General features: G+C 38.3%; 1 protein-coding gene and 1 long non-coding RNA gene across 4 annotated transcripts in view; one reads left to right on the top strand and one right to left on the bottom strand.

Moving 5' to 3' along the window:
• Window positions 1-345: 345 nt before the first annotated feature.
• On the bottom strand, window positions 346-5,653 carry LOC111928052 (uncharacterized). Its single transcript, XR_002863890.2, has 4 exons — window positions 5,453-5,653; window positions 3,995-4,061; window positions 3,264-3,564; window positions 346-1,516 (listed from the first exon to the last, which is right to left on the bottom strand). It is a non-coding gene; the product is annotated as an uncharacterized LOC111928052 (long non-coding RNA).
• GABRA2 (gamma-aminobutyric acid type A receptor subunit alpha2) overlaps window positions 5,539-26,558 on the top strand; it is a 112,003-nt gene continuing 90,983 nt past the window's right edge. For 2 of the 3 annotated variants that reach the window (XM_086891443.1, XM_086891444.1), the window contains exons 1-2: window positions 5,575-5,916; window positions 12,317-12,384. The gene's annotated coding sequence lies outside the window, so the exon portion shown is untranslated. Of the gene's footprint in view, window positions 5,917-12,316; window positions 12,385-26,558 lie in introns of all 3 variants that reach the window. The other variant, XM_086891442.1, reaches the window with a different exon arrangement.

Below are 26,558 nucleotides of genomic sequence, written 5' to 3'. Positions count from 1 at the left end.
CCCTCCCCCTCCCTCCCTCCCTCCCCCTCCCTTCCCTTCCCTCCCCCTCCCTTCCCTCCCCCTCCCTTCCCTTCCCTTCCCTTCCCTTCCCTTCCCTTCCCTTCCCTTCCCTTCCCTTCCCTTCCCTTCCCTTCCCTTCCCTTCCCTTCCCTTCCCTTCCCTTCCCTTCCCTTCCCTTCCCTTCCCTTCCCTTCCCTTCCCTTCCCTTCCCTTCCCTTCCCTTCCCTTCCCTTCCCTTCCCTTCCCTTCCCTTCCCTTCCCTTCCCTTCCCTTCCCTTCCCTTCCCTTCCCGCTAATGGATTTCTACACAGTGTCAAGAGAACTCCATAAAGCAAAAGAAAACGGTCACCTTGACATCTAAATTCTCATCTTTCCTCTCACTCTGCACACTAAAGTTGTTTTCTTCAAAAAGTGTCACATGGCTGTTTGGAACTGTTAAATACATCCTTTCCACACTACTTCAGAGAATGTTACAAAGCACACATTCCTTCTTCATAGATCCATGGGGTGTTTTCCTCTCCATCCTGCTTCACCGTTTCTTCCTTTCCCAAGTACAGTAACACAAACTTATCTCCACTTCTTTTCAGTTTCTTGAGGGCTAATTCAATTCTCTCCTACCACCTCTGCCATGTTTCTGAGAAGGAAGCTTCTGTCTGTTGCCACCAGTTGCATCCTTCTTTTTCTGGCTCCTTTGCCAGAAAATACAAATTTATTATATTGTAGTGTCATAAGTAAGAATTAAGAATACAAGATGAGATGCTGTTTCTGTTTAGAACTCTCTGAAGTGAGGACTGAGTGAAAGTTCATTACTTACAAAGGCTCTTATATCTGCCCAGTATAAACCTAACTGTTCATGCTGTCTCCAGACAAGAAACTGATGAAAAATGAATCATGTCACACAACCGGCTGTGATGCCTAAATCCATTCTTTTAAAAACAAACAAACAAACACACAAACAGCAAAGAACAAAGGGTAGGACCTAGTTTAACAATTCAAGCTACCCCCTTTCCATTGAAAAGCATGGTTAAAGAATTGAAAAAGCTGGCCAACAACTTTGTGGTTCTAAATTGAAAAAAAAATAAATAAATAATTAAAATGGTAAAAAACCCCAGATAACAAACATAGGGCACAATACATATTGAAAATAAGATCACAATATTATTCGGACATAAAATCTCATCTTTCTAAAAGCTTTGAAAAGTATTTGAGATCTCTGCAGAAAACAGATGGTTGGTGGTAGCAGATTAAGAGGAAGAGACCAGTAGTCATCATCAGCTTGACCCACAGTAAATTAGTGATATAATATCTTAAACATGTGTGAAGCAATGGAAGGTGGCAGGTGCTGCTGCTTGCTCTCCAATTGATTCCTGGTCACAGCATTCACTGTTCTTCTTTGGAAAGGAGATGAAGAGATGGGAATAAGCCTTGTAAAAGTGACACAGGGAACGGTCATCCCTTCCATTTACAGCAGTCTCCCCTTGAATTGTCCTGTGTATGACTACAAGACTTCAGACAACTGCAAGAAGATAAAACAAGCAGTGGGAATCTGGTACAATTGTTGTCTTAAATACCCTGAGGTAAGATGCAATTTGCAGAAGCATTGACAGGGTAATCATACTGAAATTGGTCTGTGTGTATGAGATCTGATGAATAGAAGCATCTAAAATATTAATCCTTTACTTCAAGATCAATAAAATTTTTAGGTAATGAAATTTAATTATTACCTTGATTAAGCACTAAAAAAATAGTTTACTGATGCCCGTTCTGTAAAGCTTAACAAAACAGGGTTTTCATCTATATAACAATTCATAATTGTGTGCAGTACAGAGTAGAACTTATTACTGGCTTGCAGAAAATCATCTTAACTCCTTAAAGATTCTCCATGATGGAAAATACTTTCCTGGAGGGTATAGACTGCATGCTGTTTAGTGGGTTAGCTTTCAGTGACGACTGTGCATTGTGTTATTCATTTCCATTATTAATTTCCATTACTCTGCTTTCCTTAAGTTATATAACGTGTTAAGAATGATGGATAATTTTCAGTTTTTGCTCATCAAACCAGTATTAGTTGAGATGTGGTCCATGTGCCAAATGTACTTTATAGCAAAATTCCTGTCTTCTACAGTGTGATTCAGTTGCCATTGCCTGTATGCATCTAAGAACTGTTTCCTATCTTTGTGTCTGGGAAGCTGTCACAGAGCCAAAATACTGTGGTGTCAGTCAGAAACTGCTCTCATTTCACAGAATTAAAGAATTGCTGTCATTGGAAAAGACCTTCAAGATCACTTAGTCCAACTGTAAATGTAACACTGAGAAGTCCACCACAAAATTATGTCCCTGAGTGTCACCTCTATATGTCTTTTAAATACCTCTAGGGACAGTGACTCAGACTCTTCCCTGGCCAGCCTGTTTCAATGGTTGACAATATTTTGGGAAAGAATTTTCCCTAACAGTCAGTCTAAACCTCCCCTGGAACAACTTCAGGATGCTTGCTCTTCTTCTGTCACTTTTTACTTGGGAGAAGAAGACAACTCCCACCTGGCTTGGGAGTTGTAGAGAATGATTACATCCCAAGTCTCCTTTTCTCCAGGCTAAACAACTCCAGCTGCTTCAGCCATTCCTCACAGGACTTGTGCTCCAGACCACAGCCTTTCCCTGGACTTGCTGCAGCACCTCAATGTCCTTCTTGTAGTGAGCAGCCCCGAACTGGACACAGCACTCGAGGTGTGGCCTCATCAGAGCACAGGGGGACAATCCCTGCCCTGCTCCTGCTGGCCACACTATTGCTGACACAGGCCAGGTGCCATTGGCCTTCTTGGCCTAACTGGCACATGCTGGCTCCTGCTTTGCCACTGTCAGTCAGTGCCCCCAGGTCCTCTCTGCTGGCAGCTGTCCAGGCCTCTGCAGCAGTTTCTCTGCCCAGACCAATCACATACCCTGTTGAACAGCTGTGCGAAAAGCAATGCTTCTTTTTAACATGTGCCAGATGTGCATCCTGCAACATCCATGACCTGCAAGGATGAGTAGAGGATCTAGCTGTTCTGCCTGCTCCCCCACGCCACAGTCCCATGACTGGTGCTGCCACACAGCAAGGATGTGACTGCACTTTGACTGGGTACTGGATGTGCAAATAATCGTGACAGGAGAGGGGGATGCAGCTTCCAGTGCAGCAGAAATAAATCTATGGCCACCCTCTGGCTGCAAGTGTAGGTGTCACTTCCCTCCTCTGCACATTTTTGATAAGTTGAAATAGAATTGCATACCATAAATTATCTTCAACAATCCATATCTTCTCAGTCATACCTTTCTGCAGTGATCTCTGTTTCTTAGAAAAGGAGAATAAATTAACAAGCATGAGGGTTTTTATCGCTGATTGCAGCCCTGGGCTATCTTCCTGTTATCAGAACTTCACAGGAAAAATGTTGGTTTTCACCCTTCCGAGGAAATCTTTTCCACTTAAGCTCATGACTCTCCTTTGCCTCTTTTCATCTTGGCAAAGAGTTCTCCTCAACCTGAAGCTTAGCTCAACATGCTTGGAAATGACTGCAAGAATACTTGAGTATTCTGCCAGTATAAAAAAAAACAAGGAAAACTTCTGTGGTAAGTCTGAATATTTGGCTTTTGAATAAAAGACTGGAACAAAAAAAACCCCAAAAGACCAACAACTTAAAGAAAATGAACCTGATGTCATCTAGCTAAAATTTAAAGACAAGATAATATTAACTACATGATTTTGCTTAAAAATCTCCAAAGGAATTCTTAGAGAGATTGTGACCAGTGAAGTCAGAAGAGCCCATAAAAGCAGGTGGAAGATAAAGGCTTCAATCCACGGTGAACTAGGTTTGTCTTTGTGAATTCCACACAACATAACTTCGTGATGGAAAGGAGAAAGAGGTAAAAAAACCCCAACAAAATACTCTCCCCCACCCCAAAAAAAACCCAAAAAACAACCCACGAAAACCAATAACTAATAAAGAGAAAAGAATTCTTATACCTGCTTGGAGAGCTGTGTGATGTGCTGAGGCACTTCCAGCTTGTCCAGTATATATACATTCCCCAACCTTGACCACAAAATGAAAATGTTAGATCCCTCCACAAGTCTAGACATCTCTTTCCAGCTCAACTTACCATAACACCTAACAAGCATAGTATAACACTGCTGATAAGAAGCCAGAATTTAATGCAGTTTTAACTGCCATTGGCACTCATAATGCTTTCTGCTGTGAACATGCAGGAGACAGAGAACTCTACTGGATGTGAATGGCACTATCCCTGTTGCTGATATTAGGACTGATTTTAGGCATCCAGAAGTGATGCTGTAGACTTTGCATTTTGACTTAGTCAATATCTGCACAAGAAACTGCTAATTGCTACAGAACTTGGGAAACCTTAAGCAGAAATAATCAATCAGCTACTGAAAATAATAGCAAAATATTTTTCTTTCTTTGAAAAATTACTTGCTAAAAGTATATAGCATGGTGCAGGAAATTAAAGGTCTTGAAGTCAATGTTCTGAGTCCTTTTAATATTGAAACTGAACAATAAAATTCAAGATTCTTAGTCTGAATGCTTTGAAGAAGGTATATTTTCCTCTTTGACTGGATGTTATCTGTTCAGGATATTATATTGAGACATCCTTTGTGTGAAAAAGTTATGAATGATCTGCTTTAATAGTTTTGCAGCTTAAATAAAGTTTTGTAGCTTAAAAATTTATGTTTATGAGCAGATATATCAAATATCATAGTAAAATCTGTCTCCCAAGCAGTCCCAATGGTGTCTCCATTTGTATGGCAGCAGCAAGGCTGCAGTCACATTCATTCTCATTTCATGCATCCTTCAGATCGCTTGGCCAGTTTAGATAACCTGTCCAACTCAGTGAATTTTCAGCACACGGGACAGCAAAGAGATGCTTTAATGTGAAGATTTGCTCTCAAAGAGGGTGAGAAATGATGGAAGGGAGGAGCAGACAGGAAAAAGGGATGTTAAGGAATGGTACATGTTGTGGGGCATAGCGTGTGAGGTGTGAGGGAAAGTTATTTGTGATTAAAAAGACATTGTTTGAATGGAAAAACTATTATTTTGAATAGACAAACTGGCAAAACAGGAAATTAAAAATTTGGTCCAGACAAAAAAAAAAAAGTCACATTGAGTACAAAGCAGGAGGATGAAGTAGTTTTGAGTCCTTTCTGAAGGACTTTGCTAAGGAAAAGTTATTTTTAATACACATTCAAATTTTCATGTAACACAAGTTGCATCTTTCTTCTAAACACACAAACTGTAGTGGGCTGTGCTGAAGTTTTAGCCCTTTCGAGATAAAACTTGTGGTTTAATTTGGTGCAAATGGCATCCTGGCCCGGTTTGACTATTGCTTTCTCTCATTGTTATGCAGCATTTTAGAACTTCCACCCACACCAGTAAAGGTCCAAGTAAGCTCAAGTGTAAACTGCACTTACTGTACTCTAGTTCCTGCTATTGACCTGTTGCAAATGAAGTGCAAACAGGTCGGGACAGCTCAGGGAAGGGCCGTGTCCCCCCCTGCGCTTTGTGGCAGGCCTCCGCCGAGGCGCTCCCCGGCGGGCCCAGGCCGCCCGCCGAGCCCTGAGGTGCCGCGCGTGCGGGAAGCTCGTCCCGCCGGCAGCAGCTTCCCGGCTCCCGAGACAAGGAGCTGCTTGCTGCCATCTATTGATAGCACGGCGGAAGGGGCCGGAGCCCGCCCGGCATCGCTTCCACTCTCTGCCACAGGCCGAACCCCCCGAACACTGAATAAGCAGAAATGGTTTCACTTTGATGCGGGGTGAGCGAACCATTCTCAGCCCCGGGTCACGGAATGTGAGGGCTCAGAGCCTCAGAGATGGGGAGAGAAGGGAGAAAGGCCTCTAGGGCTTTGCCAGAAGGAATTTCACAGTGAATTTACAAGGTGAGTTAAAAGAACTGACACAGAGATCGTAACACTTGTAAAGCAATAATTGTTAGAGGGTTTGGAAGCACGGGAACCCCTTTCCAGGGCTGTACGAAAGGCAGAGGAGCAGGAAGGCTCACACAGAGCACAGCCACAGGAGCGTGTGACTGGAGCATGTTCCTGAGCGCCCCTGGCCCGGGGGCTGCAGGGGGATGGGACAGGCTGGGACAGGCTCTGTAGCTCCACTGGCCATGGGCAGTGTGCAGGGCGGCCACGAAAACTGCGAGGGAAGCGTGGGACCACAGGTCTTCAGTGCTGGATATTCGTACGGGTGGCTGTGGAAACCGAGCAGAAAGACGCAGAACGCCCGAGTTGTGGAAGCGCGTGTTTTGCTTTTTGTGCAAACACACTTGTGGCTGTTGGTGTTTAATTCCCTGAATTGATCTCGGTTTTGTTTCCGTATGGCTTTTGTTTCATACAATGACTTTCATACGCAGGAAGATTCTGTCTGCAGGAGGTTTCCCATACATGTCAGGGAATGGCTACAAGCTGTTTCTCCCACGAGTAGAAGGAATCAAAAGATATTTTATCTTTACTATCTTTGCTCACACACACCCACTAAGAGTAAAGTACCACCAAACCAAATACAAAGACGTTATACAGACATTATGTGTGAGCTGCTCGCTGTTAACTTAATGCTTGTATGAAAACTCTAAAATTACAAAGATAATATGGAATAGATGAAAGGAAAAACTCTACCTTTAAAAATTAAGCTAAAACCAACACACTGAGGTGTACTTGAGCCAAGTGTGGCTTTCTGTTCTGCAGAGGTTTTTAATATTTTTTTTTCTGTTGTTATTAAAGATAATTAAAAGTTCCTCAGCAACTTCAGTTTACATCTGGAAAGGTAGCATATTAATGCCACTTTCATTATTGTAGGGGTAAAGCAATACTGGATATTGCATAGATTATTTTTGCATTGTGTTTACTATCAAAGTAGAATGGATGTAGGAAAAAAAATATCTCTCTCAGAATCCAGGCTTTTTTCCTAGTAAAATATAATTAATAGATAAGACTAAGAGTATAATTGTCTGCTTATTGGGATCATATGATTCCACAGAGGCTGTGATTTTCCCCTCAGGACACACATAACTGCTCCATTGAACCAAGCCAGCTGCTGAAGACAACATTTGGCCAAGACATGTTTGCTGAGACTCACACTGCATACATAGCCTGGTGTGTGTCTGCCTGATCTCACAGAGCCCCAGGGTCAGCAACACTGGCCACCAGAGCGAGCCCAGCCTCTGGATCAGTGTTGCTGCTCTTGTACAAATGTTTGTGGTAAAGGTGGGAGCGCGCAGTTTGCATCGGCTCAGAGATGGCCAGGCCCTGTGGCCTCTTTGCCAAATGCCTCAAGACCCTCCTTTGCTGGCTGTCCTCACACTTGGTACTCCCCAGGCCAGCTCATACCGCTGGGGCCTGCCTGCTCTCCTGCTCCAAGCATGCAATGTAGGCACCATGCCTCCTCTTTACTGGGAAACACCTGGGCTGCCTCTGGCCAGGGGAAATGAGCGAGCTTCTGCTGAGGTCTGTCCTTTCTTGCTGACATTCCAAGCCTAGCAGGAATAAAATACTCTTGATGATCTTCTTACTATCTGCTCCCAGTGTCACCTTTACTATCTGTCTCCCCAGCTTCATAGCTCCTTATTCAAGTGAGTCAACCCACAAACCATTTCACTTGGGTCCATTTGATTCAAATCAGGGAGAGCAAGCATCTACTCTACAATAATTAAGAGAAATCAAATTTTTAAGACAGCTTTTTCATCAGTCTTTTCACTTAAACTCTGCTAAGCTCCTTCCCAAAGGTGAACTTTTTCTGGAAAACACAGAGAAAGAATGAAAGAAATAAAAAAGAGCGTGTGTTTTTTTAAAAATGTGCTCTAGGGTATGCCAATGACAGCCTGAAGTGTTGGAAACCATTTTGCAGAGAACAACAGAATGGGAAGGTTGTGCTGAGAGAACTGAGACCTATGGAGAGGCTTTGCAAAATCAAAAGTATCATAGGGAGAATGTTAAATTGTTTTTTTCATGGTGCATTTTTCAACTGAGAATCTATACATGAGCTTAAGGAACAATGCCAAGACAATAATGTTTAATGCTGGAATTATATGTTCTTACTAATATCTGTATTCCCCTTGATGAGATTATTGAAAGAATGCTACATTCAATTTTGAAGTCTATAACTGACAAACAAAAAAAGTATAGAAGAAGATTCAGAAAAGAAAAAAGGAACAGTGGGGAACAAATAGAAAACAGGCCTTTAAATAGTTCTTAAAGACTTTCAGTCTGTTTAACTTATCAAAGGGAAATGTAAGTGCTGAAAAATGTATTTATAACAGTGAGAACAAACTTTGATAAGAGACATTCAGTATCTGACTTGTGAAAGAAGAAATATTTAAACTTAAAATAAATGAAGCTTCTTATTAAAAAGTAACCATCCATTGCAATGGCTTGTCAGAGTGGAGCAGGTTCCTCATCTCTAGAAAGTTTCTGTTGGTGTTTGGACACTAATTTAGTTAATTTTTATGTTTGTGATATGTGTTTGTTTAGTTTGGCTTTTGTTTTTGTTTTTGCTATTAACATTACCCACCAGCATTTTACTGTCAGTCTTAAATGTTGAGCAAATCTTATCAAAATATAGTATTATTTCAAGATATCAGAAGGTGGTACTGTCCTAGTGCTATGCCTTCTTTGCTGAATTTTCAGAAACTTCTGATAGGTTTTGATGGTCTTCGTTTAATTCTGTTAGACTGGCACCATACTGCCTGATCATCATGCTTGCATCACAGAACCACAACACTGGAATCCCTGAGAGCTACAGGACTAGAAACTTTATCTGTGAACTAATTGGAGGTGCCTTAGATGAGAGAAGTAGTATTTTATGTTCTCTGTGTGTGTGTTCATGTTTTCATTTGATCCTCATGAAGCATTACAGCTTCCATGCAGCTCACACTCACACTGCTCATTTCATCTGCCATAAATCCCTGAGATATGAAGGGGGTGGTCAGTGTTGTGTAACAGGCTATTCCAGGTAAGAACTACTCTGTACCTGGTGAATTTTATCTGAAGTCAGTGCAAAAGTGAGGAGAGGATAGGTGATAAAAATATATATTCAGTGTTGCTAATGCAAAGAAGGTGCAACTGCTTTTGCCTCAGAAGTAAGAAAACTCTTGTGACATCTTTGGAATGTTAATTCATATGCCATCTTTCTTAGGGGTCTATTTTACCTATTTATCAGGGTGAAGGGGTACCTTTATTTTCCTTTCTGCAGTTGACACAACATGGAGTGGAAGCAGGCAAATATAATTCAAATTTGTTTGAACAGAATTTTGCTAAAATGAGAGGATAAAATAATTCCTGTATGACAAATTCTTGAAATCTAACCAGAAATAGTCTATTTTTATTATTTAGCATTTTTCATTATTCTTTCCTTGACTTTTTCAATTACATGATCTTAAAAAAATATTTCCAGGTGTGAATTTATCCTGAACTTGCAGATGGCCTTCACTCACCGTACATAATTCCAGTCTTACTTCTGATTTATTTTTTAAAAAATATTAATTTGTCAAACTATCTACTTTTCAAAACATAGATGATTCTTAAGCAGTCTTTACCTCCAATTATGAACAACCTTTCAATAAATTATGGCTTATTACAACATTATATACAACATTTTACCAGTACATAGCCAAAGTTGTGTGCAATTGTATGAAAGCTTGAAGACTTGCTTTTTTAGAGTAAATATATCTGCAGGTAAAGTTGTAAAATAAGTGAGGACATTTTAAACATATCTGCAGGAAAAGCTGTAAAATAAGTGAGGACATTTTAAGAAAAAAAAAAATTATATTTTGGTAACACACAAGTTACACTGTTTTTATCTGTATCACAAGTCTATTTCTATGGATAATACTTGAATGTTTTTTTCTCCTTTTCAGACAAAAAGATGGATATGATAAACCCCTATGAGCTTTCAGCTCATAAAATATACCATTGGCATCACTTCTGTTTTTTGTGGTTGCTGTCTGCTCAGTATACTTCTTTTATACAGTATACTTCCTTTATACATGCAGATCCTCATTTAAAGCATAAGCATGGCCCAATTTTTCACAAGTTATCTCTGTAAATTTCTGCTACCTCTACAGGAGTGATGTGTCCTGTATAGCAAGAAGACACTCTTGTTGTGTTTGTGTTTTGACCAAAGAGTTTTTAGATTTGTAGCCATTTCTAGGATGGTTAAAATCAAACTTCTCCCCAGTGTTCCATACTTGATATGATTCATTGTGCCACATTCTTGTGTTTACTTAAAAACCTTGTTTAAAAATGCACAGGATGTGAAGCAATACAAAATTTACAAAATGCCCTTCTAGAATCACTTGCACTCCTTCAGAGGACATTTGGGTTCAGGGCTAAGAGGGTGGCTTCCCTTTGGCTTCTGTTAGTAAAAACTAGATTGCATATTGATCTCCTTAACTCGTTTAAATATTTTATGTCATCTAGAAAGCAGTCAAAATATAAACACATGAGAAATTGCTCTTTGAGGGTTAAGGGCATAAAATTCTCTGGGAAGTTTCTCACAACAGAATGTTAGGGAAAAGCCAGGATCAAAATAATGGGAATTATATTAACAAAATAACCAGTTTTGATTTCAATATTGAAAGCTTTTGATTGATACTTCCAGAAAATAAAACATTTTTTGTTTACTACTGACTCCTTGATTGTTATTTATCACCTATACAGAATATGAAAAATGGGATAAACATTGTCACCTATAACAAGTTAAAGGCAAAAATTTACCTCAGGAAAATGCAATATCCTTACTTAAGCAGGAAAGTCTGATTAATGCATCTTTTTCCTCATATTTTTTTTATTGTTCTGTGTGTGCATGACTCCTGCAGCAAATCAAAAAGCATAAGATTAAGAAGGTGGTATCTCTCAGAGAGGCTATTTGAATTATTTTATGATTATTAGGAGTCTGTTCAAAGTCCACAGACAATGGAGAAGTTATTCTTGAGCAGGTTGTAAAATTATGTTTATCATCATAAAAACAACTATACTTTTGATTTCTAGTTTCATTGCTTGTGAATACCTTAAAATGGATGCAAAGGCTCTGAAATGTTTCCTGAATTATTATTATGTCACTTTGACATAATTTAACAGAACTATTGAATGTGACTTATAAATTGAGTGGCTTGCCCACTGGATTTCATTGTTCATAAAATGTTCAATTTTTAATAGTGTTCCCAAAGTTGCTTTTTACTCAGCTTAGAGTTTGGATGTTTTTTTGCCTTCTACAAAGACCAATACTTAATGTTAAGACCAGTAGCTTTACATGCCAAGTAAGCCTTTCTCCAAAAACAGAGGCCTGCCGTGGAAAGGCAGTGCCAGGAGGATACAGAGGCGCTGGGGCTCTGTGGCTGCAGGCACATGTGAGACATGCACTCGCAGTTACCTGATGAGATTTTAGCAGGCAACAATGCCAAACAACTTGTCTCCACATGCTATGTCTCTGCAGCACACATGCCACAAAATGAAGTACTTTGTCACCTTCTTTAAACTGAGATGTTCTCTGCATGGTAATACTTCTTTTTACTGCATCTGGTGGGCTAATAAAATGTTTGTTCCTCAAAATCCACCAGCCTATGGAACTGCACAATGCTTATTCTGTAGGAAGAACTGGAAAACAGCCAGCCCAGTTGTGCCAACTTTTACCAATTCACCAGGCAGTCAGGGATGACTTTGTGGTCATTGACCACCAGGGACCACCAAAGAGTCTCCCAGGATAGAAGACTGGATGTGTAAAGGGGAGGGGAAATAGGTTAATGATTTTGGAGAAATAATTGTCATCTGTATGTTTATTCTGGGAGAATCAATGAGCATATATGTAACGTGCAGTACACTTACAGGAGCTTTTTGTCTACTCAGCATGCATGATTTTTGGAGGAGATAGCCCCTTGTGCATCTGGATGAATAAAGAATGCCTGCTTCTTAAAGCTGCGTTGGTGTTAAGGGGTCTTTTTATTTTCGGTAACACTCCTTTCATTGCTGCAGTTAGAAAACTTAAGTAAGGTAACAGAAGAGATTGAATATGGCAATTTGAAATGGCCAAATAATCCACTACTGAAGTTAATGTGAAGGCTTTTTTTGCATTGCAGCTATTTATGCTAACAGAGTTGCTTTGGTAGAGTGTTAACCTTTTATACACAAGAGTCAGATTTGTCCCAGTGATTTCAAAGCAAGTATGCCAGACAGGAGCCGTTAAGTGCACCAGAAGTCTGAGAGCAAATTATGACAAATGTTCTTTATATCCTCTCTGATTATAAGGATTAATTGTATGTATCTTTTCCTTTATTTCCTGCAGTCATGTTGCCTTGAAGAGTGTTATATGGATTAGCAAAACAGCAGTGTCAGAGGAATTGTGCTTTGTTGGTAAGTTTTAAGTGAAATGTGTACTGTGGTTGTTGCTGTTCGTATCCTGCCTCTCATTTGTGCTGAGATGAAATTAAACACCCAGGAGGGCTGAGAATTCTCTGAGTGCCTGATGCTGAAAGAGGCCACTTCTGCTTCATGCCAGGTGACACCGACACTTTTAGGGGTATGTGTGTGGGGGGGATTTTTGGTCTGTCTCTGTGAAAAATGGAGAAAACCCAAGTTATGATGCATGAGGCTTCCTTATAGAAAAGAGTCCAAAGCAATCTGGGAAAAACACCACTCTGAGACACTTAAATTCTTGGAAACAGCTGCAGAATGGGATGTTACACAAGATAATAATCCATTCTACCTAAAGGAGAGGTAATTATTTGTATTGTATAAATGTAAGTGTTAATCATAGATGCGACTGATGAAATTGTGTAAAGGAATAATCAAATATCCATGACTACTTTGGCTAAAAATCATGCAAACATTCTTTGATATATCTGAGGAGTAAAAGACCTTCATTTAAAGACATAGCTATTGTTAAATGTTGACTATAAATAATAATACAGATGTAAGTGGTTCAAGAGCTGGCCCTGTTCTGAAGCAGAGTAATAGCTCCATCATATAGAGCATGGTAGATAGGTTGCCAATTGTAACAAAGGGAATTGTGAGACATTTATCTATGAAAATTAAACATCTCAAATCTACATGTTTTGACAGCATATGCTTGGACCTTTATAGGGACTCAAATTTTATTTTTATCCCAACTATCACAACAATGTTTCTTCACTCACGAACACACAAGGATGTGTTCATTGTTCATTGAAACCATGAGTGATATTAAAAAAACCCCACCAAACAAAAATCCATCTTCCTCCCAAAAACAACATTCAATAATACCTGTGACCTGACAAAGAAGGAAAAAACATACAATGGCTGAGAATATTATACCAAGAAAAGTGATTCTGCTCCTTCTCTGTGCTGTAATGGGACCCCACCTCCAGCTCTGGGGTCCCCAGCACCAGAAGGACACAGACCTGCTGGAAACAAGCCCAGAGGAGGCCACCAAGACAGTGAGTGGGATAGAGCACCTCTCCTATGAGGAAATGTTGAGGGAATTTGGATTGTTCAGCCTGGAAAAGGGAAGGCTTTGGAGTTACCTAATTGCAGCCTTTGGGTACCTAAAAAGAGCCCACAGGAAAGATGAAGGGGGATTTTTTAAAGTGCATGTAGTGATATGGAATTGCTTTAAACCAAAAATAGAGTAGGTTTAAATTAGATATTAGAAAAAAATACTTTACCCAGAGAGTAGCAAGGCACTCAAACAGGTTTCCCAGAAAAGTTGTGGATGCTCCATCCCTGGAAGTGTCCAAGCATCTGGGATGCTGCCTTCCCTAGGTTTGGCTGCCAGGGGCTTTCTCTTTAAACTAGAAAGTTTCAAGAAACAAGACACTACCTTATCTTTAAGGTAGAAGTGGGACTTCTGTAAATTAATTTATATGTTTCATTTCCTTGTCTTGTACATTGCTCTTTTTTTTTTCTTTGTTGTCTGTAAAAAATCAGTTTATTTATTTTTCTAAGAAGTGTAAAACTTCTGTATAAATCAGCTGATGGGGCTCTGTCTAGGTGTGTCTGCGGGAAATTACAGTGATGCATGACGGTGTTTACCCAAGTTTTAAACCCTCATACATCATTGTGAAGCATTATATTTACTTGTATCCTACATGCAAGTCATAAAGGAATGAAGAATGTGTGCATTTTGTTATTTAGTAAGCTGTAGATCAGCAGTGATAGGAAGGCCAGACAGATGAATGTAGGTAATGTAGTGCCCTCCTCCTCGTTTAAGCTCTGTATACATGGCATGAAATTGGAGCTTTCTTTCTGTCTTTTGTTTAGTCACTCACATTTTTATTAGCTGGCTGCTTTCTACCCCCATTTCATTCTTCTTTATTACCCTCCTCACCTTTGCAAGAGATTGTTTCATAGATAACTAGACCAAAATTGCTGTTGGTAAGAAAGGACATTTTTTCAAATATTCCAGTTATTATTTTTAGGGAGCAAAGAAAAGTGATTTCTGTAAACAAATTTCTTCATTGTTTTACATTTTTTAGAAAAAACAGTATTGAGTCATCTTTGATCCTAAGGGCTCAGTCTTTAACTTAGCTGTAGTGTGTCTGAGGGAAGACATTTGGAAATATTTATTGCCTGAGAGACAAGAAAAAATAGAAAAAATAGGAAAAGTGGTGATATAGTCAAGAGTAGATAACATGAATCATAGTGGTTTGGTTTTCCTTTTCCTCAATACAGTATAAAATAAGAGCAACCAGTCTTATTGTTAGTCTTTGGATAAACTACTTCTGAGTAACAGTATTCTATTCTGTTCTGTTCTATAAAACAGAAGGTAGTTCTGTAAAAAATTACTATGGCTTGAAAAATGTGTGGAAACACTCCATGAGTGTCTGTGAATCTCATTTTACACAGAGCAGGAAGTTATCCCAGGATGACTTCAGATTTATTACTGCTATTCTTCCAGTTGAGATAGGTGCATACGAAAAATGGGTTTGTCATTAAAACAAAATATTTTCAATTCTTATAACTTTCAATACTCAGTAAAGTATGTTGAATTTATGATTTGTTGGGTTTTTTTCTGTTGATGGTGGTATTTGACATATAAAATTATGGAACTGATCTTTGGGTGTTGTGTTTAAGTGTTTTGTAAAAAATAAGTCTGGCAATTGTATACAAGCTACTTTACCTTTCAACTTATTGTTGCATGTATTTATATTCCTGGATCACTGATCAAGGGCAGTTAATTACTAAACCCAAAAGTCCTGCCTAATTTGAGTCTGAAAATCTAAAACATGTTGTGACAGCAAGTTCTACCCTCTGCTGTGCCTCAGTGTGTGGCTGAAGCTGTCAGGTGTACAGACACTGTGCAAGGGGCTGGAGACCCTTCACAAAGATGTGTACTTTAACTAGGAGACAACAAAAGAAATTTTTCAGTCATTTTGGAAGAAACCTAAGAAAGGAGGGAAGCTAGGACTTTTTTGTGAAACCTACAGCATACTTGGTTCTTCAGTGCCTTGGGTAATAAATTGTATTTTGCTTTAACTACTTATTATATTAGTAATAAATATTATGTTTTTATTATGTAAATAATAAATATTATTTGCTTAAATACATAAGTATATTATTATGTATAGGATTAATATTAAGGCTATGCTTATGTATTTAAATATTACATATGGTCATCTTTTATGACACTGATATTACTGGTGGCAATTTAACTAATAGTACAGCCTGTGAGGTTTATGGGAAGGATACCATTGTGTTATCACAGAATGATTGATTCAGAAGCCTGTATGAATTATTGATACAATGACATTAGTGGTATGAATTTGGTTTTGATGCTCCCAGACAGGTGGAGCCCGTTCTGAAAAGGGAATGTTTTCATGAGGAGACCTCACGTCAGGAAAAATGGTTACTCCTGTGAAACTCTGCTGCACTTTGGGGAAAATTGGAGCTTTGTTGTACTGAGCACAGTTCCATCCAGCACACTTAATTTTAAATAAAATGTCTGTTGTACATTTTTATTCAACTTCTCTCCTTTTAAACACCAAAAAGGGAATCCAGAGGAAAAAAATACGCTAAACTAACATCAGGAGTCTGATTAAACTTGGAAGATGCAGAGGTAGGACCAAACAATTACTATTTTTTGTGCTGAGTTATTTTACACTGTTAAGTTTGCAAGGTTCCTTTTCCTGATTGACTGAGTAACAGCTGACTGAGTAACAGCTGCCAAAGCATAACTTTAATGAGGTAAGGACTGGTTTAGCCTTGACTGTAAATGGTTCCTACATTATGCTCCCCTGCATTAGCTGTTTAGCATTTTTGAGACATATCCTGTCATGTAAAAGAAGTTTAGAGAGTAGAATGAGAAAGAACAGACTATAAAATGAACATGCTAACAGGAATTTAAGTTTTAACCTCTGCTGTTGTGCTGGTATTATGGTTGATAGAAAGTTAGACTTGAGCATCCTCACTGCAGAGGTTCTTTTTTGACTAAACAGGACTTTTGTATGAAAACAGGTGCTTTCCCCAGGAGGTGAGACTGACTTACTAAAGACAGCTAAAGAATGAAGCACACAAATTTTCCTAGAAAAGCTACAACAGTGTTTCCAAACTTTGACCAAAATATTTAGATTTTTATATTATCTTTGTCCTTGTGTAAAATCCAACATTTTGGTTATGGCTACAAGTACAAACTGAGAATCTCTTACAAATTAAGAATTAAATATAAGAATGCATATACATCATCAAAAACTAGGTAGCAATGAATTGAGTCAGAAGGGACTGCTGTGCACAATGTTTTGTACGTTACTGAGTACATTTGTACTACAACAGAGGGAGTTGGAGGGCAGATCAGATTTGATAGTTAAAGGCTGGAAATGCTCTGAGTGATGAAGCTATCCATTATGATGATAAAGTCTTGGGTATGTTGTATCACTACTGACTTAAATAGCTTAAATAGCTCCATACTATGAAATCTGGTTCTGCAGAAGCTTGCTAGAGTACAAATGTATAGAGAAGTCTGCTAAACCTTTCCAGGTATCTCAGGGCTTGTTCACCTTGTTAGATGAGCAAGAAAATTTAGTATTTCCCTGAAGCTGAATGGGCTCTGACCCAGCAAATGATCTTTGATCCAAAAGCCATTTGAATATTGAATGTGGGCTATGCTTAAATTCACAGTCTTTTTGCCTTATCTGCTTTCCCTCCAGAGATTTTTCTGGGATTTTTTTTTTTACTGCTCTTGAAGTCAGCCCTGGCAATTGTGCCAGGACAGACAGCAAAAATTTGTGTATCTTTACAAGTAGCAGGCATTTTTCCCTTGGGAAGAATTGTAGCAATGACTCTAAAGATATCAAAACTAGAAACTGAAATCATGCTAAATGTTATTCAGGAATCATGGAATGGCACTGTTGATGTAAAGATAAGTGAAATTGGCTATTTTCTATAGTGGCCTCCTTTTCCAGTGTAAACTTAATAATCGATAGTTAATCCTTATTGTATATAAGAAAATCAATTTGTTTTCAGAAAAAAAATTATCAGGTGACATTTGTCCATCATATGCAACTTAAAACTGACAAGTCACAGACTGGAGTGTCCTTCTAGTTGACAGTGAGTGGTATTTATGTTCCTTTGAAAGGAGACTAATCTAGATGATCTCCTGGGGTCTCTTTAGTCCTTCATGCTCACAGTTCTTAGATGCTGACAGCAAGGGAACATTAAATTGGTTCAACATGAAGCTAAGTAAAAAATACTCATAATTTTTTTGCAATGCATAATTAAACTCCATCATGTATTACTCCAATATATCATTGCAGACAGATGGCAAGCAGGAACCCAAAAAGTCTTAAAATTTTATATATCTTTTCATAGTATTTACAGTTGCACTAGAAGTGGGTATTATAGAAAGGATATAAACATTCATACTTCTGCTGTTTACCAGATGGGTAGATGAAATAAAATTGGTTAGTGTCAAATTTTCTTATTTTAGAAAACCATACATTGTTGTATATGACATACATTGTTGTATATGAGACAAATGGTCAAGGTCTGTGCGTTAAATTCTGTGTTCTTCCATTGATTAATGACTTCTGCCTGGGAAAAAACCTATGGAATTCAGCTCAGTTATGTCTTTTCTATGTGAGTCTTTTTCCATGCAGTGCTGTGCACTGCAAATTGGGAGGCATTAATAATGACAATGCAAGTCCTAAAAAATTCACTGTTTTCATGAGTAGGAAATTTTATCTTTTGCCCATCATTAACCAGCAGACAGTGGCTCCTGTTCAGCATTCTATTCACCACAGAATAGTTTGACACATCTTTAAACAGATATTTTAACATTTTAGGTTTAAAAGATTCTGTGTTGCTGAGCAGACATGTAGCTGGCTGACTGGCTGTACTTTGAGCACTAGTGTAGTTAGAGTGCAGCTGTACTGTAGCGAAGCAAATAATAAAAAAAATACTAACTTTTAAGGTTAGTCTTGTTTGTGATATAATGAAGAGCATGTTCCCATAACTTTAGGAAGACAGAGATTTGTGTTGCTGTGATACTAAAGCAGAACTAGCATTCATAGAACATCTAAAAATTTTTTTTCTGTGACGAATGCTCTGAAAAATCTGTTCAGAATGTTGCTAATTTACACTACTGGAATGAACAAATTTAGAGGTGATTTGTATGTACACTATTCATAGCACATCTGAGTGCTGCATATGCTGAGCACCAAATTCCACCAAAGACATCAGTGCATTGCTTCTCAATGAGACTCTGCATTAAGGAGAACACACGCTGCTGAGAGCAGGATTATTGTTGTTGAGAGAAAATGTGCAGACAAACCGGATGGGCAAAGAATAGATTTTCAACCCAGGGCTTATCGGGAAGAAAAAAAGGAGTCAGCGGTTTCTGAATATACTACATTGTAACAGAATATACAGTCTGTATTCTACTTAAATAATTTTATATTTTCTGAAGTATGTAATAATTTTGATGACTTTAATATGTTGTCAGTGTTTAAGCTAACTTAATTGGTATAATCTATTTAAATCCTTCAGAGCTTTTCCATCAACTTATTCCATGAATCAGTCAGGGAATGTGTGAAAATGCACCTAGGTTTTGAAGGAGAAAACTTCCACTGTAATTTCATAAATTCTCTTCAGAGCTTGGGAACTGTCTCTGACTCTAAACCAAGTATTTATCTTTTTTTATGTTTTTTTTTATCATATTTTATTTGGATTTCTTTTTTTAATTATTATTTTCTTGTAGGTAACCTAAAAGGATTAGAAAGGCAAGGAGATCTGTTACAAGGATGATATATGCCTCATTGTGTATATGATGACATGACTAAAATCTGGTTAGAAAGCAGAAGAGTGCTCTGGAGGACTCTAAATAGGTTATAATATAGATATTTTTGAAGTGGAGGAAAAGCAGAAGTTTGTATTGCTCTTTTAAGCTTTTGTAGGAGTACCTAAAAAAAAATAGAGGTAGAAAAAATGGCTCAGCTTCAGTGGTTATTAACCCAGAGAGAACTGTCAGTCACCTTGACTCCCTTGAACTACCCACTGCAGAGTCAGTAGCAGTAGTTGCCAGTTGTTACCTATAATTTGGGCACCCAAATGGCTTTGGTTTGAAATAAATTTATAGAGTTTAAAATTTTCTTTTTTTTTTTTTTTTTTTCAGACACGTTCCCTTCTTCTGTCTTGAGGTTGATTGAGAGGAAAGTGGAAAACACTGTGTGCATACATGTACTGAAGTGCACAAGTGTCCACAAAACCACACCCAGCAAAAGCTTCTATAGCTTTCTATCTGTGGCATCATCTCTCCTAGATGTACCAACATAGCATAAAATTATCTTTCACAAATAGAGCAACTGGTTACTGTGAGAAGTTTGGTGAAAGCAGGGTGAGACAAACAGCAGAGAAGAAAGGGAAGTTTCAGGAAGGTCAGGAAGAGCATTCAAAGTAAGGATAAATCAAAGTGTACCTTCAGGGCTGGAAAATATTTTATCTGTTCTAGAAATCACTTTGACTTCCTGCTGCTTGATTTCTCACCAGGAACACAAAATTCCACACTGTCATTGAAGACTGGAGAGTCAGCAAGACCCTCTTTTTGTTAGCTTGTCCAGGCACCCACCCTTCTGCCCATGGCTCCTGAGCACAGTAGGATTGGACATGCTCCTCTTCCCATACATACATACCTACCTACTACTGGTAGTGTCTGGAGTATCTACATTCAAATACAAATATTTTGGCTTTGTATGTCTTACTTGCTAGTGCTTGCTAAAAAATGTATATCTTTAAAGAACTTGGTCCATCACTTGCTCCTATTGATCATCTGTAGGCAAATAAGGGGTTTTTTTTTGTAGACATGTGAAATTAAAAATAATAAGATTCACAGCATTGCATTGTACCTGATGCCAGATAATTTCATTGTAGGAGTTATATGGTTATATTAGTATTGATGGTTATATTAGTACTGACAATTCAGTGCTATTAGATCCACTTGCACAAAGAGCCATTAGTACTAAGAAGTAATAATTAAAGTACTCAACACCTGATTTTTTTTATTAGGAGAGGAGAAAGAAAATGTATAATTACTGTAGATGTTAAGAGGTTAATACTTGTAGTAGGGCAGCTTTGCACAGTTTTCTGAAAAGAGAGGGAAAATTTTCCCTGGAGGGAACAGGAAAACTGTCTAATAATTAAATTATTTAAATTTTCTGATGATTGTGCATAGTTAGTGAAGTTAAATCAGTAAGAATTTTCCTTCTATTCACATGAAATAAAGCTCATAATATAATAAGTGTGTGACATATTGCTGGCTGAAAAATGTCCAAGAGATTTAGAACCATCTTCCCACATGTAGTTGGATTTATTAGCTTCTTACTAAGCATCTTTTTCTAGTTCATTATTTAAAAAATATGCTTTTTTAATAAAAAGAAAAAATAGTATTTGAGCTTTAAGTTGTAAGAAGTATTTGTTTTGCAAAGAGACATAAAGTTAGAAGAGTCATTTTCCATACAGAATTTAATAATTGTTTTAGGAATGTAGGAATCCTTAAAAAAAAAAAAAAAGCTTAAAATTTTTAGTTAATTATATACTCTTGTATTTTATATTATAACTGGCTAACATCCTGATTGTTAATAAGGGCAAGAAAGAGTATCCCAGAAACTACAGGCCTGTCAGTCTCAATTCAGTGCCTGGTAAAATCATGAAAATGATTATTCAGGGAGGTATTGACAAAATCTCTAGGACAACTCAGTCATTTGTCACAGCTGACAGGGCTTAATGAGGGGAAAGTTCTGCTTCTCTAACCTAATTTCCTTCTGTGACAGGGTAACCCACTTAACTGATCTAGGAAAGCCAGTAGATACAGCCTTTTTGGATTTCAGCAAAGCTGTTGGTGCTGTGTCTCACAGTGTCCTTGTGGGCAGAATGTCCATCCCACAGCTGACTAACTGTGTCAGGCACTGGGTGAGCAACTGGCTTGTGGGTCTGGCACAGCGTTGGAGTGAATGGGGTGACATCAGGCTGGTGCTGGTCACCAGTGGGGTTCCACAGGGTTCCATCCTCAGCCCAGTGCTCCTCAACATCTACATTAAAAACTTGTGCATAGGGCTCAAAGGAATACTAAGTGAGTTTGCTGGTGACACTAAATTGGGAAGCACTGTTGACTCCCTCGGGGGTAGAGAGGCCCTGCAAAGAGACAAAATAGTGAGGCCCTGGACAAAACAGTGAGATGGGCAGTCACCAAGCCTGTGAAGTTTTACAAGGATGAATGCTGGATTCTGCACCTGGGATGGGGAGGTAACCTTGGCTGTGTGTATAGACTGGGGAATGAGATGCTGGAAAGCAGTGCCATAGAAAGGGACCTGGGGTTTCTGGTCAATGTTAGGTTGAACATGAGGCATCAGTGCCCTGGCAGCCAGGAGGGCCAACCCTGTCCTGGGGGGCACCAGGCACAGCATGGCCAGCGGGCAAGGGAGGGGATTGTCCTGCTCTGCTCTGAGCTGGGGCAGCCTCATCTTGAACATTGTGTGCAGTTTTGGGTGCCACAATGTAAGAAAGACATTAAACTATTGGGGGGCATCCAAAGGAGGGCAACAAGGATGGTGAAGGGTCTGGAGAGAAAGCCTTATGAAGAGTGGCTGAGATCACTTGGTTTGTTCAGCCTGAAGAAAAGACTGAGGAGAGATCTTATTGCCATCTACAACTTCCTCACAAAGGGAAGGTGAGGGGCAGGAACTGATCTCTGCACTCATGATAGGTGACAGGGCTCAAGGAAATAGCATGAAGCTGAGTCAAGGGAGGTTTAGGTTGAATACTAGGAAAAGGTTCTTAATCCAGAAAGTGGTTGGGCACTATAACCAACTCTGTCAGGCTTGGTGCAGTGGCCATCCAGAGAAGTGGTCATAGCAGCAAGGGTGACAGAGTGAAGAAGCGTTTGGACAATGCTCTCAGGCTCATGGTGTGACCCTTGGGGATGGTTCTGTGCAGGACCAGGAATCAGACTTGATGATCCTTGTGTGTCCCTTCTGACACAGCATATTCTGTGATTCTATGCCTATAAATTATATATCATGTGCTTTTTTCTAGTTTGAAATTCAAAAATGTATCTAAGTTGTCATCTATTTTAAACTGAGGCAATTTGTGCTTTAATACTTTCAGAAACCTTACTAGCTGACTATGTCAAACTACTGAAAAAATTGGCAGAATAAGTGGAGATAATGATCCCTGTAAATGACCTTGAACTGTGAAGCCATAAATAGACCACAAATGCCATTTTCAAAATATGACATGAAGCTTTATTCGCATTATACAGTGTGCATGTAACTCCCAGAAGTGATTCAAGCAGAGATGGTACACTCCCAGACTATACCAGCTTTACCAGGAGAACAGAATGGGAATTGAATCATAATTTTTTCAGTTATAATATCTTAATAAGCTACATATGACAAACTGATTTATATGTGGAAACTTAAAATGCTGACTTGTTCCACTTTTCACTTGAACTGCCACACATAATATTTTCACATTTAATGTGTTCACATAAACTGGTAACATTTTCAGTAATCCCTACTGAATCTCTTTAATTGCTATATGGAAGAAAAACAAAAATATTACTTCAGAAAGAACCGGCATAACATTTTGATTCAAGTTCAAACCTTTCCATCTAGGAAAAATGAAATTTTTTTAATGACCATGTCATTAATCAGACTTCTTAAGAATACCTGATAGGAAAATGCTGTCAGTATCTTAGTGATGTGTGGTACACAAGTACATCACTTCCTGGTTACTTTTTGAAGCCCTCAGAAGAGTCATACGGAGTAAACATTTTTTTTTCACTTTTTCTGCTAGGTCTATACAACCTTGGTCCAGTGAATATTTCCAGGCTCTTTTCTTGCTTGTGCTAAAATATAAAGAGAAATAGAGGTGCTGAATTGCTTGGAACAATTGCACAAAACGTGAAGGGACTGCAACAGAGGGGTATGAGGAAGGCTGCATGTGAATATAACATGAGCAAGAGTAGGAGAAAGGGAAATGACAGTTGTTTTCATTCTGGACAGCAGCTGTGGGAAGGCAGGTAATTCAGGTGCAGTCTATAGACTGAAACAGAAATGAACAGAAAAATGCTGGGTTTTGATTTCTTGGTTCCTCAAAAATTACTGAAAGCTGTGGGAAGCAAATTATTGCAATTTCATGTGCTTGATTTTTATGTAGGAATGGCCACACATTCTTTAGCAGTTTATTTCTTGTATCTTTCCCTGCATTCAACACTAGTGGAATAAGTAATTTTCCTTATAATATATTAGCTCAATTAATGACTTCCTGCTTTAAGTATATACAAATAAAAACTCACTGACAATTATAAGTATAAATTGACTCAAATCCCAATATAACTTTAATTTGAAATGTGAGCTTCAGCACCCAGTAACTTGTTTCCTTGCCAACAGTAACTATGATCTCTTGCTTTCAGCTTATGTGTCTGTGTATAGAAATACAATGTAAGTCTTCAATAACAAAACAATAAAGAAATCAAAATGGATAGACAGATCAAATTATACTCTGCTTTGAACATAGCTGAAGCAATCTGCTTTTATGCAGCAGGCTTTGATTATAACTCTAATTCCTTCTTCACATAGTCTGCCTCCTATATTAATGTGTCAATTCAAGTACTCTTTACTCTTGTCCTACATTTGATTAAAAAAGAAGAAAAAAAATCACATCTGGGCTATATAATTTTAGAATAGGCTCCATTAGCAATGGTGACCTTGATTGACCTTATTTTTTGTTTTAGAAATGTGCATATCACATAGTCAAATGAGCCAAAGACCCATTTTCTAAGAGAACTAAGAAATGAGAACGTAATGCTAGTGAAAAGAGAGTGAGCCTGATCTGAAATCAGTGTGTAACATTCAATCAAGAGGGTAGGGAGAGCAGGAGGCATGCATAATCCAGAAGATGTGGTTAGTGGCATGCAATATTCAAAAATGTCTCTGCAAGTAGTATGGGTACAGTATCTCCACTTACTGCACTTCCCCTTACCTTGCAATATATAGGAAAGAAAGTGCATCTCAGTGTAGTGATCAGACTGTATATAGGGGAGAATTTATATATGTAAATTGTGAGCCAAACCTGCACAACTGAGCTGCTCCAACATGGTAAAACTTGCACTGGGACACAGTCTGCTATGCCTTCATAATTCCTGATTTAGACACCTGAAATCCTGAGCTTCCCATTCCAGGACACTAATGATCATAATTTGCATACAAATTCAAATAACTGCTTTCATGACCCTCAGAAAATAAATACTATCCACACATGTGAAGGTGAGGGGGCACATTTTCAAAAACTGTGAAGAAGATTTTGTCTTTGGATGTTTATAGGGGAATGGTTGATGGGTTTATTTTTGTTTTCTCTCTCTAAAGAGTCTAAACAGACTTACATGGCTTATAAAGAAGAAGCACAAACAAGTCCAAAACAGATGTAATGTCCCAGTTTCCCCAAACATTCAGCTTCTGATATTCATTGTTGTAGTGTGTGGATTCCTATGGGATTTAGGACACCAAAACATGTTTCTTTACTGATGTCTGGGAGCCATTCATGCACTGAAAAGTTCTGCCTTTTTTCACTTTTGAATAACTTTAACCTTAGCAAGAAATTAGTTCATTAATAAATGAAGAAGAGTGAATTAATTATGAATTGAAAATGGCAAAGATTGAGATTCTCTGCAAAATTTCTTTGTCGTTTGCGCACACACAAACTAGAAATAAGAAAAGGTCATACAGAAGTAATTTCAGGGGAGGACAAGGGAGCAGGAGAGGAAACACTTGAAGAAGCAAAGCCTGGGAGACTTGCTGCTCTGGAGAATTCATGGCATTTTGTTGTGTTCAGGGTGAACACTTAACCTGTCACTTGCTTGAAAATGGGAGAAAAACACACCTGTTTTTACTGATTAGTAAATTGGGAGTAGAGAAGAAAGAGATGGAAGAGGCAAGATAATCATGAGCTTTCCATACATTGAACTTCTAGAAGCATTACAGAGCTGTAGCAAAAGCAATCTCTCTAAACATATAAAACCATTTTGAGCAGCAAGTGTTAAGATTCTTATAAAAGTTTTTTATTAGGCATGTTTTGAATTGTTCTTTTGAAAGTAGAAAATCAGTGGCTGTACAGATTGCAGCAGATGAAATTCAATATCTTTGAGTTTAATTTCAGAGCTTTATCTCATTTTATGGAATTGGCTGACAAAAATTAATTCACATTTACTTGAAAAGAGTAATACCACATGTTCCAAAAAAAAAGAGCTGAAGGACTACCAGATGTATTAGAAATAACAATATGTCAAACAATATAGTTATTTAATCACCTGTTTTAGGGTCTAGCAATTTAGCAGCATAACTAACATATTTTTTATGGAAATGGTAAAACATCCATGAGTTCCAAACATTCAAAGTAAATGGTAGGGAAAACATTGATTTAAAGTCAAAAGACTGACTGGGTGAAATAATTTTGTACTTACTATAGACACAGTAAAATATAACTTATCACACCCAAGAGTGTACTTAAAAAGGAAAAAAAAATGCAGAGGGGAATGAAAGAAAGCCTGTCCAGAAAGAGTCTTCTCTATTTTGCAGTTTTGGCCTTAGGGTTTTTATTATTTATTATGTTAATTCCACAGGCTTCAGAGAGCTTTTTTCCCCAGAAGTGGAGTGCCTTGAAAAAAATCTCTTTGGAGGAAACTGTGAAGTTTCCCTCCTCCGAATCATCTCAATTAAAGATTTCATCATGGAATCTGTCCTTACGTGGTTACAGATGAATCAGGCTTTGCTGGAGAGTGAATTACCAGATACATAATCAGCTTTAGGTGAAGAAGAGCAACAGAAATAGATGGAGTGACATATGGGAAAAGATAAAATGGCGTTAAAAAATGCATAGCTTGGTTTCAGAAATGACTTCATCTGTGATGGGCTTTGACGATAGTTTGCAGCTATTGGGAAAAGTGTGAAATAAAAAGAAGGAAAAAAAATTGTGTGAAACTTAGAGTTTTTTTGTTTACACCAAGATTGAATTTAGCCATATGTTTTCTGTAGAGGTGGCTGTACATTCCTTTCAGCCTATATCCA

The sequence above is a fragment of the Cyanistes caeruleus genome, chromosome 5, assembly GCF_971803275.1.
Source record: "Cyanistes caeruleus chromosome 5, bCyaCae1.hap1.1, whole genome shotgun sequence".
Taxonomy (NCBI): Eukaryota; Metazoa; Chordata; class Aves; order Passeriformes; family Paridae; genus Cyanistes; species Cyanistes caeruleus.
The sequence above is the reverse complement of the archived record's forward strand: the minus strand, read 5'-3'. Positions and strand labels throughout refer to the sequence as shown.